Raw genomic sequence first — 17233 nt, forward strand, 5'->3', positions numbered from 1 at the left:
TCTTTCAACCAACCCGTTTCCTTGGGGATGGCAAGGGGTGGTGAACTTGTACGTTACACCACACTCTTGCCAAAGGGACTTCATATACTTCGATATGAAGTTGGTACCTCTGTCAGACACCACCTCTAGAGGGAATCCCACTTGAGAGAAAATTCCCATCAGTGCTCGTCCCACCACGGGGGCCATCACTGTCCTCAAAGGGATGGCTTCAGGGTACCGGGTGGCATGGTCCACCAAGACCAGGATGAACCTGTTGCCCATGGCTGTCTTGGGGTCCAGAGGCCCCAAAATGTCAATTCCCACTCGTTGGAATGGGGTACTGACGACGGGAAATGGTTGGAGGGGAGCCTTGTTCTTCCCTCCACACTTACCACTGGCTTGGCAAGTCGGGCATGTCCTACAGTGAGCATCTGAGCTCCTGTGCATCTGGGGCCAGTAAAAGTGGGTGACAAGCCTGTCATAGGTCTTGTCCATTCCCAGATGTCCTGCTAACGGCACATCGTGAGCCAAGCCCAGTAGGAAGGCTCTGAACTTCCGGGGTACCACCAGCACACGGGCTGACCCAGGTTCAGCAGCCTTAGGCTCTGAATACAGGAGATCGTTCTCCCAGTAGACCAAGTGTTTCCCGGACTGAACACCATTGGCCTGGTCTGCAGCCTGCTGCCGCATCCCTACGAGAGAAGGGCACTCTCTCTGCTCCTTGCAGAATTCCTCCCTGGAAGGACCCCCCTCCTGCTGCCAATGGGTCAGCTCAGGCAGGTCTCCCAGTTCGGCGATCTGTTCCCCGGTAGGCTCCAGGGCATCCCCCGCAAGGTCTGCTTCCTCCTAGGCCGTGGGAACTTCGGGAGCCGGCTGTCCGCGTCCCCTGCGCCTTCTCTCTAAGGCCGGTTCCTGGGCCTCTCCTTCAGGCTCCAGGACCTCTTCGACACCCCTACTGGCTGCCATTGACCGTGTGGTCACGCACGCCCAGTCGGGTAGACCCACCATCCGCAGATGAGTCGTTTTCTCCACCTTTTCCCAAGGGGAGTTCTCCAAATCGTTCCCTAGCAGACAATCTACAGGCATGGAGGTCCTCACAGCGACTTGCAGAGTACCAGAGACCCCCCCCCCACTCAAAGGGAACCTGAGCCATCGGACACTGGCTCTCAGAATTGTCAGCATGGACATACCTACAGTAGGCGCGCGGTACTACCTGCTCTGGAGACACCAGGTGCTGCCTCACTGCAGTCACACTGGCTCCTGTATCTCGCAGAGCCTCCGCCTTCTTACCGTTGATGGTCACTACCTGCGCATACTTTTTAGTGTTTTTGGGCAGGTAGTTTTCGGGGACCATCTCGCTGTCTCCTAGCGAGACCAGGGTCATCTGAACGGGATCCCCACCCAGTTGAACGGCTACTTCCTCCCCAAAGTTAACATTAGGTAGTTGCCGGGGTGGAGCACCAGTGGGTGCGGGTTTTGCGAACAAGCGACACTTAGGGTCAGAGGCAATGTGACCCAGGTCGCCACACCTGAAACAGGCGAGTTGCCCTCTTTGAACAGGTTTACCTGTCGGGGCCCCGGTTGATTTCGGGGGTGGAGGAGGCTGAGAACCTTTCCCTTGGTTCCCTTGGGGATTACTTTGGGGGCCTTTTTGGAACCCTTTCTGTTTTCCCCTGTCCCCCCCCACTCTTCTGCTGGGGACCCTGCCCACCTTTGGCTGAATCTCCCACTGGACCTTTGTGGACCCTGGTGCTGAGCCAGCGGTCCGCTTCCTCAGCAAGCTTCCTCGGGTTGGACAGCTTGCTATCGATCAGGTGCTGGCGTAATTCAGGAAAACAATTATCCGACAAGTGCTCCCATGCTATCAAATCAAGCAGCCCTTGAAAATCATTTACCTTACTACCCTTCACCCAACCATCCAGCGCTCTGCAGAAAAAGGTCACATACTCCACATACGTACCCCCTTGAATCTTCACACATTTCCTAAACCGCTGTCGGTACATTTCAGGAGTTAAACCAAACCGATTCATCAGGGCTTCTTTCATACGTGGGTAGGAATTGGACTCTTCGGAAGGGAGATCTCACAGGGTATCCCACCCCTCGGTCAGGAACCGTCTCCACAACCCCGCTCCCCAATCCTTCTCAGGGACCCTGTGGGAAGACATGGCTACCTCGTAGGCCCGGAACCACTGCCCTATGTCATCTCCCTTGAAGTACTCCTTCACCACATCTTTCGGTACGTAGACCCTTGACTCTACCTGGGCTGGCGTTGCGCTGCCACCAGGAGCTGCGTCCAAGCTCTTTGCTTTCAGCTCCAATTCTTTTATGCGTATCTCATGCTCCAGCTGGAGCCTTTTCTCCTCCATGGCCATCTGACCTTTCATTCTGGCCATCTCCACTTCATGCGCTCTGGTTGCGGCCCTGTCCGCCAGCTCTTCTGACGACGGGCCTCCCTGCCCTATGATGAGGCTATCAGGTGGATCCACCACCACCCGATTTGCTGGCTCTCTGGACTCTTTCCAGGCTCTCAGTGCCGTGATGCGTTGGACTCTGGTTTTGCAGCCCGCCTGGGAACTGGAAACTTTTCACATAGAGCTTTCAATTGCTCGGCTCGGAAATTCTCTAGCCCTTCCCAGTCAACATCGTCGATTCCAGAGATCACAGAGAGTACAACAGAGGGTGAACCAGGCATGGTTGGGAGATTGGAGATCTCTCGGCAAGAACGTAATCTGTGGCTCGTTACTTGGTCTGCTCTCACTACGTGGTGATCAGTAATTCACTGTATATAAATCATAAATGCAAATCCGAAATCCTCACCGCTGGTACCAATGTTGGAACCCGAAGGTCTCTGGTTGGCACAGGTAGGTACTTGTGACAAGCAGGGACCCTGAGCTCCAAGTCAGGGCAAGGGAACTATTCCTTCGAATAACCCCTGCTCACCCTCTAGGTAGTGTGGCATGAGCAGACAAGGCTAATCCTCAGGGCGATAGTAAGTTAAGCATTTATGATCACACACAGTAAACCCACTGACCCACCACAAATGGACACCAGTCAAATGGTTGTATCAAAAATACGTATACTTTATATAAAAGATCTGTTCAAGCAGAATTATCACAAGACCATGTAACATGTAACGATTCGAGGCCACCAGATTATAATAGGCAAGAATTAGTCTATTTTGAAGTTCGTTGTTCAGCAAGGTACGATGTCAGGGAAATAAGAACGTTGCAGACTCTGGATCCGATGTGAACTCGGGACAGAGTTCAAGTGTACCTTGCTTGGGGAAGTCCGAGGCGTTTCAGGCGCGGCTGGTGAGGGCGGACTCCGAACGAGGCCGACGGTTCTCCAGAGGGTCTCTCCGGCTCAGGTCCCCCTCGAGGAGCGAGGTGGAGGAGCGAGACTGTGGAGGGTTGCGGCGATCCGGGGTCGATGCAGCTCACGGGGCGAGGCGCCGTTCAGGCCTGCGGGACGACTACTTCTTAGCATGCCGGATCGTACTCGTGGATCTGTGAGGGGCGTCGCGTTCTCGGGCAGACGGGTGCAGCACCAGGCTTCCGGTACCACTGTACGGGGAGGCCTTTCTTTTTTTTTTTCTTTTTTTTTTTTGGTTAAAAACTTTTATTGAGCAACAAAAGCATATGTACAGAGATGGGCCTACAAACGCACGGGCTGGCCGCTAAGATCGGAGCATATCACGGTATAAAACAGTGGTCGCCACTTTGGCGGTCAGGCACAATCCGGATACAAAATGTCGCCCACAATAAGGAACAGGATAAGACATTTTTCTTATTTTAAAGCACACCAAAAACAACAAACAACAAAAACAAGGCGAAGGATAATACACAGAGAGTCAGCCCTGGAGGGGGGGGGAAACTTCACTAAGCAGGAATACAAAGTCACAATCAGTATGCTAAGTCAAGGCGGGGGGGACAGCGGGGAGGTCAATCAGACCAAAGGACAGTATACGAAAGTTGAGGAACGCCAACCTAGGGCGACAAGGGAATATCAGGGGCCTCCACCAGGGGCGGAGCACAAATATATCAAACCAAGGGACAGTATACGAAAGTTCAGGAACGCCAACCGAGGGTGACAAGGGAACATCAGGGGCCACCACCAGGGGAGGAGCACAAATATCCCCACGATAGGCATTCCACTGACACCAGATCTTCGTCCCCTGGCTGTGTAGACAGTTTTTTCGCGGAACATAGACCAATCCATGTTTTCTTCCCACACGGAGACAGTGGGGGGCCTGTGCGAGCCCCAAAGTTGCGCTATGTCTCGCTTCGCAACCATATACCCCAGGGTCGCCCACCTGGTTTGGGCCACCGAACAATCTGTAGGTTCCCAAACATTCAACAAACATCTCCTCGCCTCCGGCACCAGGGCAATTCCAGTCACAGCAGCCATCACCGCAAGTACCCCCGTCCAATAAGCAGCCACCCTCGGACACTCCCAAAGAATGTGAAGAAATGTGGCACTCATCCCACACCCACGCTTGCAGAGGCCATCCTGGGAAAAACCCATCACAACCAGACGAGGACCAGTAACATACACCCGGTGGAGGATCTTGAGCTGAACCAGACGGAGATGGGCCGGAATGGCGACCTCTTTCGGAGAAGACAGCGCCAATTGCCAATCCTCGTCATCCAAGGGGAGGCCTTTCTTGAGGTGCGGCACGGGCCTTGGTATGCAGGAGGGCAAAGCGAGACAGTCGGGTACGTTAAGACGTACGGACCGTCCGAGGCTTATGGAATGCTCTCCGTGCAGATTCCGGCGGGAGAAGATGAGAGGTGCACAACGCGCTCCGTTAGCGGCGAGGTGACAGGAGAGCGGGCGGCCCGGCACTGAAGCGGAGAGCGACTCAGGGATGAGCGGGGCTCTTTACGGCGGGGCGACCAGGCTCCGAGCTGTCACGACCTGGGAGGGGGCGAACGCACCCGAGTCACAACTCCGGCGAGGGAATAAGAACTAAGGCCCAACAGCAGACGGGCACAAGCAGATAGAACCCAATGGTCCTGGGGTTCCGTTCAGGGGGCAAGCTCTCGATCAAGCCCTTGGAGATCGTTTCAGGCACAAGTCTACAACTTCCTTTCTGGTCCTTTCCTCTCCGTTCTCAGCAAGGCACCACTGCAGGCCAGTCTAACAGGATACAGACTGGTTTCCGTCCTTCAGCTTCTCTTGGTCCTTCTAGTCAGGCAGAGGTTCGTCGTGGTCAAAACTGGATCTGATCTGTAAGGAGCGGAGCTCCTATATTTATACTGCGATTCTTTTGTCTTTGCAGGCCAGGGGGCCTGAGTATAGTTCAACCTGGTTTTGGAGTGCTCTGTTTACAGGAAGCTGCCGTCTTCTTTCAGAGTGAGGGCAGAGACATCAGACGCTCCGCAGGAGGTGGAGCCAGCATCGTGGTGGTGGAGCACAACCCTGTTCAGAGTCAAGGACTACTCAGCCCACCCATCCTGGTGTAAGCACCCTATTCACCACCTGAGGGTCCCAAATGTCCCCGGGAATCTCCTAGCCCTGTCACTCACACAAACCCAGACAACAGATACACATCCTGGCAGAGGCGGGCTAAATAGTTAGGCGCGCAAAGGCTATCTTTCTAAAAGTAGCATTTACAAACACAGGATATTAAAATAAACCTTTCTAAAGGAAGTATTTTATTATTCTGAGTTCAGGCATTCTAAACTCGACATGCCACCGTGTTCCCTGAGTCTGCCGTGACTATAGCGTGTAATAGTTCCGACAGCTCATCTTGGCCTAAGAGAACCGGTAGCCCTTCAATAGTGAAGAACGAAAAGGGCGGTAATTCACTATGAGGACATGCCACACTCTAGGCTTGTCCTACCTTACGCTTCAATGCACCCTGCCCGTAGGCCTACCACAGGGGTGACTGATATGGAGGTTAGGGAAGGTTCAGGGACTGGCAAGTGTGGGCACTTGCGCAGTCAGCGTGACAGTCCGGGACTGTAAGCAGGGTCTGCAATGGCGGACCCGAGTCATGTCTTACGAGGCCGCTTCTGTGGGTGGCGCAACCAGCGCTGCAGGCCCACCAGCAGCATTTGTATCTACAAGCCCTGGCACTCCTCGTGCCTGTTACGGGGGACTGACAGTAAACCAAATAAGCCAATCGTGGAAATCAATTGCACATATACTTTACATTGGGAGCACTTGCAATGCGGCACGGGTTGGCCGTGGCGCAGTGCCCTGAGCGTCGAACACCAGCAAAACATCGGAGGCACATCAGCAAAAAAGAGGAAGGGAGACTCACGCCAAGGTGCCAGGTCTAACATTAACTAATAAAGGATTCATAATGTACTGTAGTTAATTTCCCACTGAGTAACACCTTTGACCCCGCCCCAACGCTCACAGTTGCTTGCAGTATCACATATCCCATATTTGTTTTATAATGGACTTTGACCACTAAGGCAGAGACTGGCAGGTAGCAGAAGGAAGTAGGTCCAAGGGGCTGCTCGCAGAAGCAGCCTGGAGTTCTCGACGGCACTGTGCACTGCAGGACACAGCTCCATTCAAAGCAGTACACAGCATCCCTTCCATCAGGGCAGAGTTCCTTGTAGGGCATTTTCAGGACATTGACATCTTGGTGCAAGACTTTCCCCATTCAGGGTACACATTCGTCATCAGCAAGAAACCTACAGTATTTACCACACTCCTTCAGGGAACATTTACTCTCCTTACTGCACCTTTGCACCCAGTGTCGTGTGTGGCGGCTCTTCCATCATCGCCTCTCTTTCTCCTTTCATGGTATATAGCGCCTCCTCACCTTTTAGGCAGCTTTGTGGCAGTGGCAGCAAGTACCCAGCTCCAAAGGCAAGAAAATAGGTAAGAGGTGCCTTTAATTTTATTTATTGTATTTACTATTATTTAGTTTGATTTACCTGTGAAAATAAGCGTGTTTACTTATAATAACGTGTTTATACGTGGTTTACATTAACCAACTCAATACTATTTTTTCTGTTATGGGATGCATTTTCTCGGGCATCAAGAGAGTTAGTCCATTACTAGATATATAAACAAGCATTGGCAAAGCCAATAGGCCTCGCCTATAACAGCTTGGTTTTGGCAATGTTTTGTATCCACGCTGGCCAGCAGAGCAGATGATTTGCAGTTTGGCCAAAACAATTTGAGAAAAGTGCTATGACACAAGTCAGGGTTAATGCACTTTAAAAAAAAAAAGTGCAGTAACACTGGAGGAATCATAGACCTTTTTATTTTTATTAATATTTTTAGCCATGCTGCAGAGCAGCCACACTACTTTACAGCATGGCTACAAATAATTTGCAATGTCGGCATTGCCCATGCTGTACAGCATGAATACAAGGCATAGGCTGAGCCAATAGTATCAAAGAGGAGACCTAGTGACTTTGCCAATGCTTGTTAGGTCTCGGAACAATACCCCTGTGATGGCTCAACACTACATATATCATGGTGCATCTGGAGAGAACTCTACTGCAGAGTTGATATTAAGTGCACAACACATCTGTTGTCACCTTTATTGGCAGTCTAGCTCCCCACTGGTTCTCTATAACCGCCCAGGAGCATTTAAGCCTGCTAGCTTAAATCGCTCAGCAAGGTGTATTAGTCGCTCGTCACTACTGCTGCAATGCAAAAAGGGAAGACTTTTGTTTCGATCAAAACACTGATGCTCTGCTTATGTCTTCCAGGAGCTAGCCATTAAAATAAACAAAGCTTCTGACATACAGAAAAGCCTTTGACAAGCTTGTTTTTGTTCGCGGCGTGTCTGCACCTGACCTGACAGCTGAGCAGCAGCAAGGATTGTATTACAAACATTTAGGGGCAGATTTACAAGCCAATTGTGCTGCCAGTACGTCACTTTTTGTGACACACTGGCAGCGCATTTCCCTGCCCCATATTAACAAGGACAGGAAAAGTCACCCAATATGGCCCCTTTACACGCAGCACTTTGCGTGAAAGGGGCGTTCCATGGGTGTTGCTGTGGGTATTCCCACGCAACACCCATGGAACGAGACACCTTTCCAGATTTAGGAGAAATCATACGGCGTTTTTTTCCTCTTTCAATGCATGCAGCATGCATTGAAAGAGGAAAATGCCTGTTGTGATTGTTTTTGTGCAGGAAGGTGTTCCTGCCCCGTGCCGGCGCATAGCAGTTGTTTGTGCGACAGGGCATGGGAGAGCACAGGAATGCAAGACATCATTGTAAATATGTCGCATTCCTGTGCTCTGAAAGTGCTGTAGCAAGGGGCTTGCGGTGCCGCGCTGCGGCACTTTCTTGTAGATCTGCCCCTCAGTGACTGACAGAGTGATAATATTTGCATCTGGTATATTTTTATTTGAAACCTCCAACATTTAATGAAATGCCTCTATATTGTCGTGCTCAAAGTTGTAATTAATAAAAAACTGGGAAACACTTGTAACATAAATGACGCCATTTGTAACATTATTGTCAAGAGCAGAATATTTAACTGAGACAGCAATTAGAACAATGCCAAGGAGCAGTCCTATTGTCTTAGGAACTTGGCAAAGAGCGGACCTATCGCTGAAGAATGAAGAACAACTATGTCGGGTCAGAATTAGAATTTACATTGATGGACAATAACTTAAAACTTTGAAAGACAACCCAAAACATGCAATTTCATAGACTCGACTGGCAATATACATGAGGAGTACTCATGATATAACTCAGTATCGTACGAAATCCAACAGAAATAGACTGGCAAATTATCTCCATGCCACACACGCAGCGGTCAAGGGTTGTGCATGATAAAAACGTGAACTGAAGAAGCAATTTAAATTTCTACCATCAAGTCTTTATTAGTAAGCAGGACAAAACAAGCAGGCAAACGAGGTGGAGGATGAAAACTGTTATGATGCTTCAGAACATTGATGCAAATGTTTGTCTGTTTGAATTTATCATTTCTGTAGTGTAAGCAAAGCAAATTGCATGATTTAAGGCATACGTATTACAGACAAGTGCAAGCAACACCATAAAAAACACAGCATGTAGAATAAAAATAAATCATATCAGCAACTAACTGATGACAGACTCTATACAAGCTGTATTTAGTAAAGCACGGAAAAAGTGCAAATACTTTCAAAGTGCATAATGAAACAATCACCAGTCCAGCAATATACAAAAATCAAGAATGTTTTGTAAAACAGCCCCCCTTTCCTCTAGCATCAAGGTGAAAATACTCCAGCAGTATGCAAAAATTAAGCAAGGTTGGTCAAACAATCCCCCCTTTGGTTTGTGCATAAAGGCACAAACACTTCAAAGCAACTCGTAAACAATAACAAGTATAGCACCATACAATAATCAAACCAGGTTAGGCAAACGATTCCCTTTTTGAAGGTGCAAATATTTCAAAGTGGCTGGTAAAACAATAACAAGTACAGCAGGCAGCAGCATACAAAAATCAAACCAGTTTAGCCAACCAATACCCCTTTGGTTTGTGGATGAAGGTGCAAATATTTCAAAGTGACTGGTAAAACAATAACAAGTACAGAGGCAGCAGCATACAAAAAGCAAACCTATTTAGTTAAACAAATTCCCGTTTGTTTGTGCATGAAGGCACAAATATTTCTAAGGGACTGCAGCATAAACATCAAACATGTCTAGTCAAACTCTTTAACGCCTCAGGTCCTTTACTTTTACGTATTCCCTAAGATCCATAACAATCGGATTCCCCCACCTGGATCGCGGGATTGATTCTTTACTCAAACCCCTCTCCAGGTTCTGCGACCACTGTCTCCAACCAGTGGTCCAGAAGACCCCATCATTCGTGCATGACCCCAGGGACGCCCTAAGAATTATCAGTACCATTGACACTGACCAGGAGGTCCAGCTACTAGTGACACTCGATGTGGAGTCCCTATATACAAACATTCCACAGGGGGCTACACTTGAGGTTGTGGAAGCAGCACTCGGGTCAGTTGATTGGGTCTCTCTGACACTGATCATCTTCATTATGGAGTGTGCATCTTTAGCACTGACCAAAAATTTCTTTCAATTCAAAAGGCAACTTTATCACCAAACACAGGGCACATCGATGGGGAGCTCCTTCACACCCAGCCTGGCCTGCCTGTACAAGGCAGCCTTTGAGGGAAGGTGCATTTTTGATATCTCTAACTCATTCTCCCAGAACATACTCCTATGGCAAAGGTGTGTAGACAGCTTCTTGGTATTCTGGAAAGGGGATGTACAGACATGTAACAAGTTCTGTAGGTGGGTGAACACTCTCAACCCGTACTTACGCTTCACAAACACCATCTCTGACACTCGTATTCCATTTCTGGACTTGAAGATAACACTGACGGAGGGTAGATTACCCGGTACATAGCATTAACACTGCCAGGAAGAGGGCAAGGAACAAAAACTCGAGAAAATACCCAAAACTGAGGAGGACATACTGACCTGTGTGACAACATTCACCCCACATTCAAACAGGATTAAACAAATCATTAGAAGAAACTGGGGTATCCTACAGACACGGAACCTGGCACTTGTCCCTCCCAGGTTTGCGTTCAAACGTACCAGCAACTTGAAGGACCTTTTGGTCCACACACATCCCCGCCCTGGTTTACGCCACAATAACCAACCAACTTTATGGGGTCTACCTCCAATCACAGGTCACTCAGTGTGTAGCTCGAGTTCTGTGTGCCCTCTTACTGATAGAACACAAGAACTACAGGTATCGCCCAATTTTAGATGGATCCAAATGTCTCACACCAATTGCAACACCAACAATTGTATTTACACCATTACATGCCCTTGTAAATAGAGGTACATTGACATGACAACCAGGGCAGTGAAGGTAATGATTATGGAGCATCCAAGCAACATAAGCTGCAACAGACTAACTACCAAACTATGTCAACATTTCACAGAGAAGGGATACGCACCTGATAGCTTAAGGTGGATAGTGATTGAGACCCACCCACCCCAATCTTAGCAAACAGGGTCTCTTAAGGAGAGTGCAGCGCTGAATTTTCAGACTATCCAGCGACAGAGATGGGCTCAATGAGGATATTCAGTGGGGGGGTAATAATTAGAGCCTCCTCCCCCCACTAACTGCCCTCTTGATTCCCCCTGCATGCAGTTGATGTTACTGACTGCAGATACTAGCCATCACCAGCGGGGATTTAATATCCCTTGAACACATTCGACTTTGCCACAAAACCCAAGCCTGGCTTCATACAGTCCCTGTCGCCATAGCCGTGTGGACTCCCTCCTTCACCTCTTAAGTGTGATAACTATCATGACATCCCATTGAGATTTAACACATGTGGGCATGTGTATGCACCACAATGCACTTTGAAAAATGCCTTTTTTGCATTTTTGAAAGGAATTGCAACTTACCATTAACTTGAAGTTGATGGTAATTTGCGATTCCAAATTGGGAAAACGCAATTAGCGAATGCATAATGCATTGCATTTTGGAAATCGCAATTTGTGATTCCCTAACTGCATTCGCAAAAGGTCATCACAAAATTTGCGATGACCTATTTTGCAAATTGCTTTTGGGTTGATGCATCCCAAATGGCAAAATACTGGTTGCAAAGGGGCTGATTCTGCGATTCGGCCCATTTGAGACCGGTATTTTGCTTGATGCATGTGGCCCAAAATGTATTTTCCATGGGACAAGATGTGCCAGCACACATGGTAATTAGGGCCATCATATTTTCAGATGGCACCAGGGACTTCTTAAGGATTTGGGGGGCCAAGCATATTTTGGAGGCCCCCGTGAGGAACAGTTTTGAGTTTATGATCCTCTTTCATCTCTTTCATGCCCTGTGTGGCCGAGTCACTGACAGTGCACAGACACACTCGTCCAAATTCTAAATGTGTTTACGTGTAATACTCAGGGATTGTGATGTGTGTTTTCAATTTTGTAACACAGCAGCTGCTTGCTAATAATATTGCAAATAATCTGTGTGACACTCTCCCGTTTCTCATATGTGAGGTCCTGATTTGAGCTCAAAGAAACTATTTTATGGATGTTACATGAAACATAAACACAGCATTACTCTACAAAATCTCTGTAATAGACACACACATCGCTTATATTGAAAATAAAGCAAAGGAAAGTGGTATTTAACCCTTCTACTGTGCCCGCGATTTTGCGGAAGTGCGGCACTTCCGCAAAACGGGCGGGGCCATTGGCCGACGGCAGCACCAGCGAGGTAGCGTTGCCGTCGGCCAATGGCCGACGGCAGCATGGAAGGGGTTAAAACAATGTGTTTAAGAATCTTTCAATGCCATCAAGGCAAGACTCTGCAGAACATAGCTGGCTCTATCAGGGGGCGCCCCTGAAAGTCTGGGGCCCTGGGCCAGAGCACACTTTGCCCATGCCTTAACCTTACTCTGGATGGCAACGACCTATAATGGGTGTAACAATGTCCCATCCAGTAATGTCAGCTTAAGAGGCATCAATCGTGACCTGAGGAAAGTAAAGGAGGCCCTGGCAATTCATGTTTTTTACAATACACTCCATTTCCACAAAACAGGCCCATGGAACCAAGCATTCCCCCCCCCCCACTCACCCCAATTCACAAAAGACATATACTGAGGTCGGGGTCAGCAGTCAGGTCAGCAACCCCCCCCAAAAAAGCAGCAGTGCGATCATCACAAATCCAATAGGAACTCCGCCCCACCCTCTCTCTCTCTTACCACAACCGGAGTCACTGCCTGGACGCTCCATTAAAGAATCATCAATCAAACCAATTTCCAATGCCCTTGCTTGCAGGGTTGCATGTAGGCTTGCAAACTGCATTTATTCCCAATATCACGCGGTAAGGAAAAGGTGTTTTAAATGTGGCTGTGTGGCTCGAGTTTCACAACGCAAGCAGCCCGGGGCCCTAAATTAAAGCAGCCCCCACTGCAGAGAAGTAGAAAACATTCCAACTAGTACACAAAATATATAGTGAGGGACTACTACTATTTGTTTCGTCCGTTGGTCTCATTCAGTCTATGTCCAAGACTCTGACTCACCTGACCTGAGGGCTGAGGCCTGCAGCTTTGGTGAATCAGCAGGCACAGGTGGGCCGCAGCTAGCAATGATTAAATTATGGCCTCAGCTCACAGTCCCTCTCAGGGCCTTACTGTACCAGCCCTGCCCTGCCCCTTGTTCGCTATGCTAGCTATGCTGCCCCTGACTGAGGCTGAAGAGTAAGACCATGCAGCTCCGCACCGTGGCTGTGTACCATGTAGCCAGTACGCACGCACCATTTAAATTGCGAGCGTAGCTTTAAAACTATATGTAGGAAGCTGGCTCGGTATATACTATACCAAAGTAAGGTATCGTGTGCAGAGAGTCCAGGGAGTCCCAGAGGTATATCAGAGGCTAAATTAGGTAAATACTAACAGCTGTCTTTGTGGTAGTGTGGGGGCAAGCAGTTAGGCTTATCCAGAGGGCGTGTTTAGCATTTATTGTATTCACTCAATCAAGGCTAATGGCACACACTCAGAGACAGAATCCAGGCAAATTTGGTAAGTATAAAAAAGGTATACTTATGTTTTATTTCTAATACCAAGCAGGACTTGGTACAGGTAGGTAAAATATACTTTGAATTGTAAACCTTTACGTAAAAATACAATTGAGGATGGATTAGTAGTTGTTACAGGTTTGTAACACTTCAAAATGCAGTTTGAATTACAAATTAATTACTTTCAAAATACTTTTTAGTTACTTTTGGATTACTTTGAGTACTGGGGTGCAGTAGCGGTCGGTGGTGGAAGTGCTGCCGGGTGGTGACGTGGGGAGGGGCAGGGTGGGAGGTAGTAAACTATGGATTACGACCAAATACAGGTAAGTAAATATATAAATAAATGTAACGAATTTCGTTGCGCGCACTGCATCGCCAAATTCTAAGTTGACCACCGAACAGGCTGTCGAGATGGCCACTACATTTGTGCGCACCCAGCCAAGAACCACAAATCTGGAACCTAAAAAATCACACAAAGCCACTTTGCAGAGAACTGAACGAAAGACATATCAAACCCCTCCAGTAGACTTCTCCAGATCCAGGCCCCCGAGACCTGAGGGCCCTTCCCCTAAGGCACCGCAGTGCTTCGAATGCGGAGTGTGCTGCCACATCGCCAGGGCATGCCCTCAGAAAAAGCCAACCGAAGAGCCCATGGAAGTGGGGTATATTCCAAGGTCCGTCCTCTACAGTGCGGAATTGGGAGGCGCCTTTTACGTAAGTGTGGTGGTAAATGGGAGAGCCGTAAAAGCCTTGTTAGAATAGGGGTGTAGACAATCAGTGATACAGAAGGCCCTAGTGAATCCTATCCAGTATCTTCCTGAGATAGTAGTTCACATTAGATGCGTACACAGCGATATCAAACAATATCCTGTAGCAAAGATCACACTCAGCTTGGGGGGAGGGGACTCTTACACTGTAAAGGGTAGGGTTCCATAAGAATTGCCTGACTATCTCATCATAGGTACATATAACCCCGGGTTCTTGCGGTTGTTCCTTAGGTCCATGCAAAGACAACTAGATAAAAGGGAAAAAGACAAAACCCTGCCCGCTTTAGTGTCTCCTGACCCTTGGGTCATGAATAAGAGTTTCAGATTCGCTCAACTCAATGACCTAACTCTATAGAACGCCTGGCAAGATGCTCGATCCCAAAAACCCAATACCCCTCTGACGTATCCTCATTTCATCATTACCAACGGCCTTTTGTATAGGGTAGGATCACCGGGGGACGAACCCCAAATCCTGGTCCATATGGCCTTCAGAGAGCAAATCCTTCTTTTTTTGCACTCTCACGTAACTGCAGGTCATGTAGGTGCAGAAAAGACGTCCCAAATGTGCTAATGTCTTTTTTTTGGCCAGGGGTTTATGGAGAGGTAAAAAGGTCAGGAATGCAAAGTCTGTCAAAAGAAGACCACCCATTGTCCTCCACTGGTACCCCTACAGCCACTCCCGGTCATAGGGACACCCTTTTTGAGGGTGGGTATGGACCTCATAGGACCATTCCCAAAGACAAAAAAAAGGACACCAATGTACGTTGGTCCTGGTGGACTATGCAATCAGATATCCTGAGGAACTTCCCACTAAAAGCTCCCACCTCATCTAGCATAGCCAAGCGTCTGGTCGAGTTGTTCTCAAGGGTGGGGTTCCCTAGGGAGATCTTAACAGACCAAGGGACCCCTTTTGTGTCCCGACTTATGAAGGAGGTTTGTAAAACCCTAAATATCCAACACCTACAAACATCAGTGTACCACCCCCAAACTGATGGGTTGGTGGAGCGATACAATGGGACACTAAATTCAGTCCTCTGGAAATTGCTTCAGAATGACGGAAAGGAATGGGATCAATTACTTCCCCTAGCCCTGTATGTGATACGAAGCCAGGTACAGAGTTCATTAGTGTGTTCCTCTTTTGAGATGCTCTAAAGGAGACAACCCAGGTCCCTTCTGGAGATCATCAAGAAGGTCCGGGAGAGGAAAGAACCAGAAGAATCCCGGGGGTTTCTTGAATATACACAGAACCTGAAAAACAAGATAGGGAAGCTTCGAGACTTGGCATACTCTCAGTTAGAGAAGAAACAAGCAAACCAAAAGGTACTATACGATAAAGGAAAGAAGTGGAGAAAGGTATTTGTGGGAGACTGGGTCCTCGTACCTTTACCCTCGTCAACTTGCAAATTCAGATCCAAATGGCTCGGACCTTACAAAGTCGTTGGAACTGTTGGGAGGACAATCTATAAAGTCCAAATAAGTCCTTCCAGAATACAAACCCTTCATATAAATCTACCTGGTGGTATCCTCCCTACAACAGTCCAAGCACACACTAGAACAACTGGTGATTAATTCTGATCTATCTGAAGAACAGAAGAACTCCCTTGATGAGGTCCTGAGACCTTTTCCCCAACATTCTCAGACCTACCAGGGAAAACATCACTGACATAACACACCACAGAGACTTACTCAGGAAAAATTGTAAAACTAAAACCTTATAGAATTCCCGGAGCAAAAAGAGAAGCCATACGAAGAGAAGTAGAACAGATGCTGGAACTTGGGGTCATTCGGCCCTCTAGAAGCGAGTGGTCTTCACCCATAATCATGGTGCCAAAACCGGACGGGTCCACTCGTTTCTGTATGGCCTTCTGGGCATTGAACTCCATCTCCCGTTTTGACGCCTATCCCATACCGAGAATAGATGAACTTATAGAAAAATTGGGTAATGCCTCCTATATAACCACATTTGACCTCACGAAAGGATATTGGCAGGTCCCCCTTAAAGAGTCCGATAGGAAAAAGACCACCTTTGTGACACCTGAAGGCCTTTACGGTTCTCCCATTTGGCCTACACGGGGCGCCTGCCACTTTCCAGCGCCTCATGAACCTAGTATTGCGTAAACACCAATCATTCGCATCAGCGTACTTGGATGACATTGTGGTCTTTAGCCCCACTTGGCAGACGCATCTAGACCATCTCCAAACTGTACTAACCTCCTTAAGGGATGCGGGCCTCCACATCAACTCAAAGAAATCAAGGGTGGATTTCCAATGGGCTTTGTCCTGGGTCATGGCATGATTGCCCACAGTCGGAGAAGGTACAAGCAATCTCAGAAACACCCTTCCACAGATCCTAAAGGGACCTGAGGGCCTTTTTAGGGCTATTAGGGTATTATCGACGCTTCATTCCACATTATTTGGAAATTGAGACCCCATTACCAACCTACTTCACAAAGACAGCAAGAATGAAGCCCTCCTCCATCCCAGCGAGGGGGCTCTTAAGGCCTTCCATCAGTTAAAAAGTGCCATAACCTCCAGCCCGGTACTCGTTATATATGATTTTACCAAACCTTTTGCCCTACATACCGATGCCTCAGATTATGCCGTAGGGGCTGTGTTAACGCAGGAATCCTCCGATGTACAGAACACCCCATACTTTTTATAAGCCGCAAACTGTTCCCACGTGAACTTAAGTACCCTACTGTGGAAAAAGAGTGTCTCGCCCTCAAATGGGCAACAGACAAACTACGTCCCTCCAGTGGATGGCACGCAACATGAGTAACAACTCCAGAGTGCTTATGTGGTTTTTGTCACTACAACCCTTTGCCTTTCGGGTTCAACACCAGAAAGGCTCAGACAACACTACTGTGGATTTCCTCTCCTGGGTATTTCATCTCCCCGATCGGGAGAGTCTTAGGAGGGAGGAATTTCACACAATGTCTTCAGAATCAGGGACTGAAACAGAATGGTGGTCTATGCCCTCTGTTACAAAACCTTTCTTCTCTTCA

At 48.2% G+C, this 17233-nt stretch overlaps 1 protein-coding gene across 2 annotated transcripts in view; it reads left to right on the forward strand.

The window, feature by feature from the left end:
* LOC144830794 (glycoprotein-N-acetylgalactosamine 3-beta-galactosyltransferase 1-B-like) overlaps window positions 1-17233 on the forward strand; it is a 556105-nt gene that overhangs the window by 132377 nt on the left and 406495 nt on the right. Inside the window, exon 1 of one of the 2 annotated variants that reach the window (XM_078688938.1) lies at window positions 6424-6819. The exons of the other annotated variant lie outside the window; for it this stretch is intronic. The gene's annotated coding sequence lies outside the window, so the exon portion shown is untranslated. Of the gene's footprint in view, window positions 1-6423; window positions 6820-17233 lie in introns of those variants that run through there. 2 annotated transcript variants of the gene reach the window in all.

The sequence above is a fragment of the Lissotriton helveticus genome, chromosome 1_1, assembly GCF_964261635.1.
Source record: "Lissotriton helveticus chromosome 1_1, aLisHel1.1, whole genome shotgun sequence".
Taxonomy (NCBI): Eukaryota; Metazoa; Chordata; class Amphibia; order Caudata; family Salamandridae; genus Lissotriton; species Lissotriton helveticus.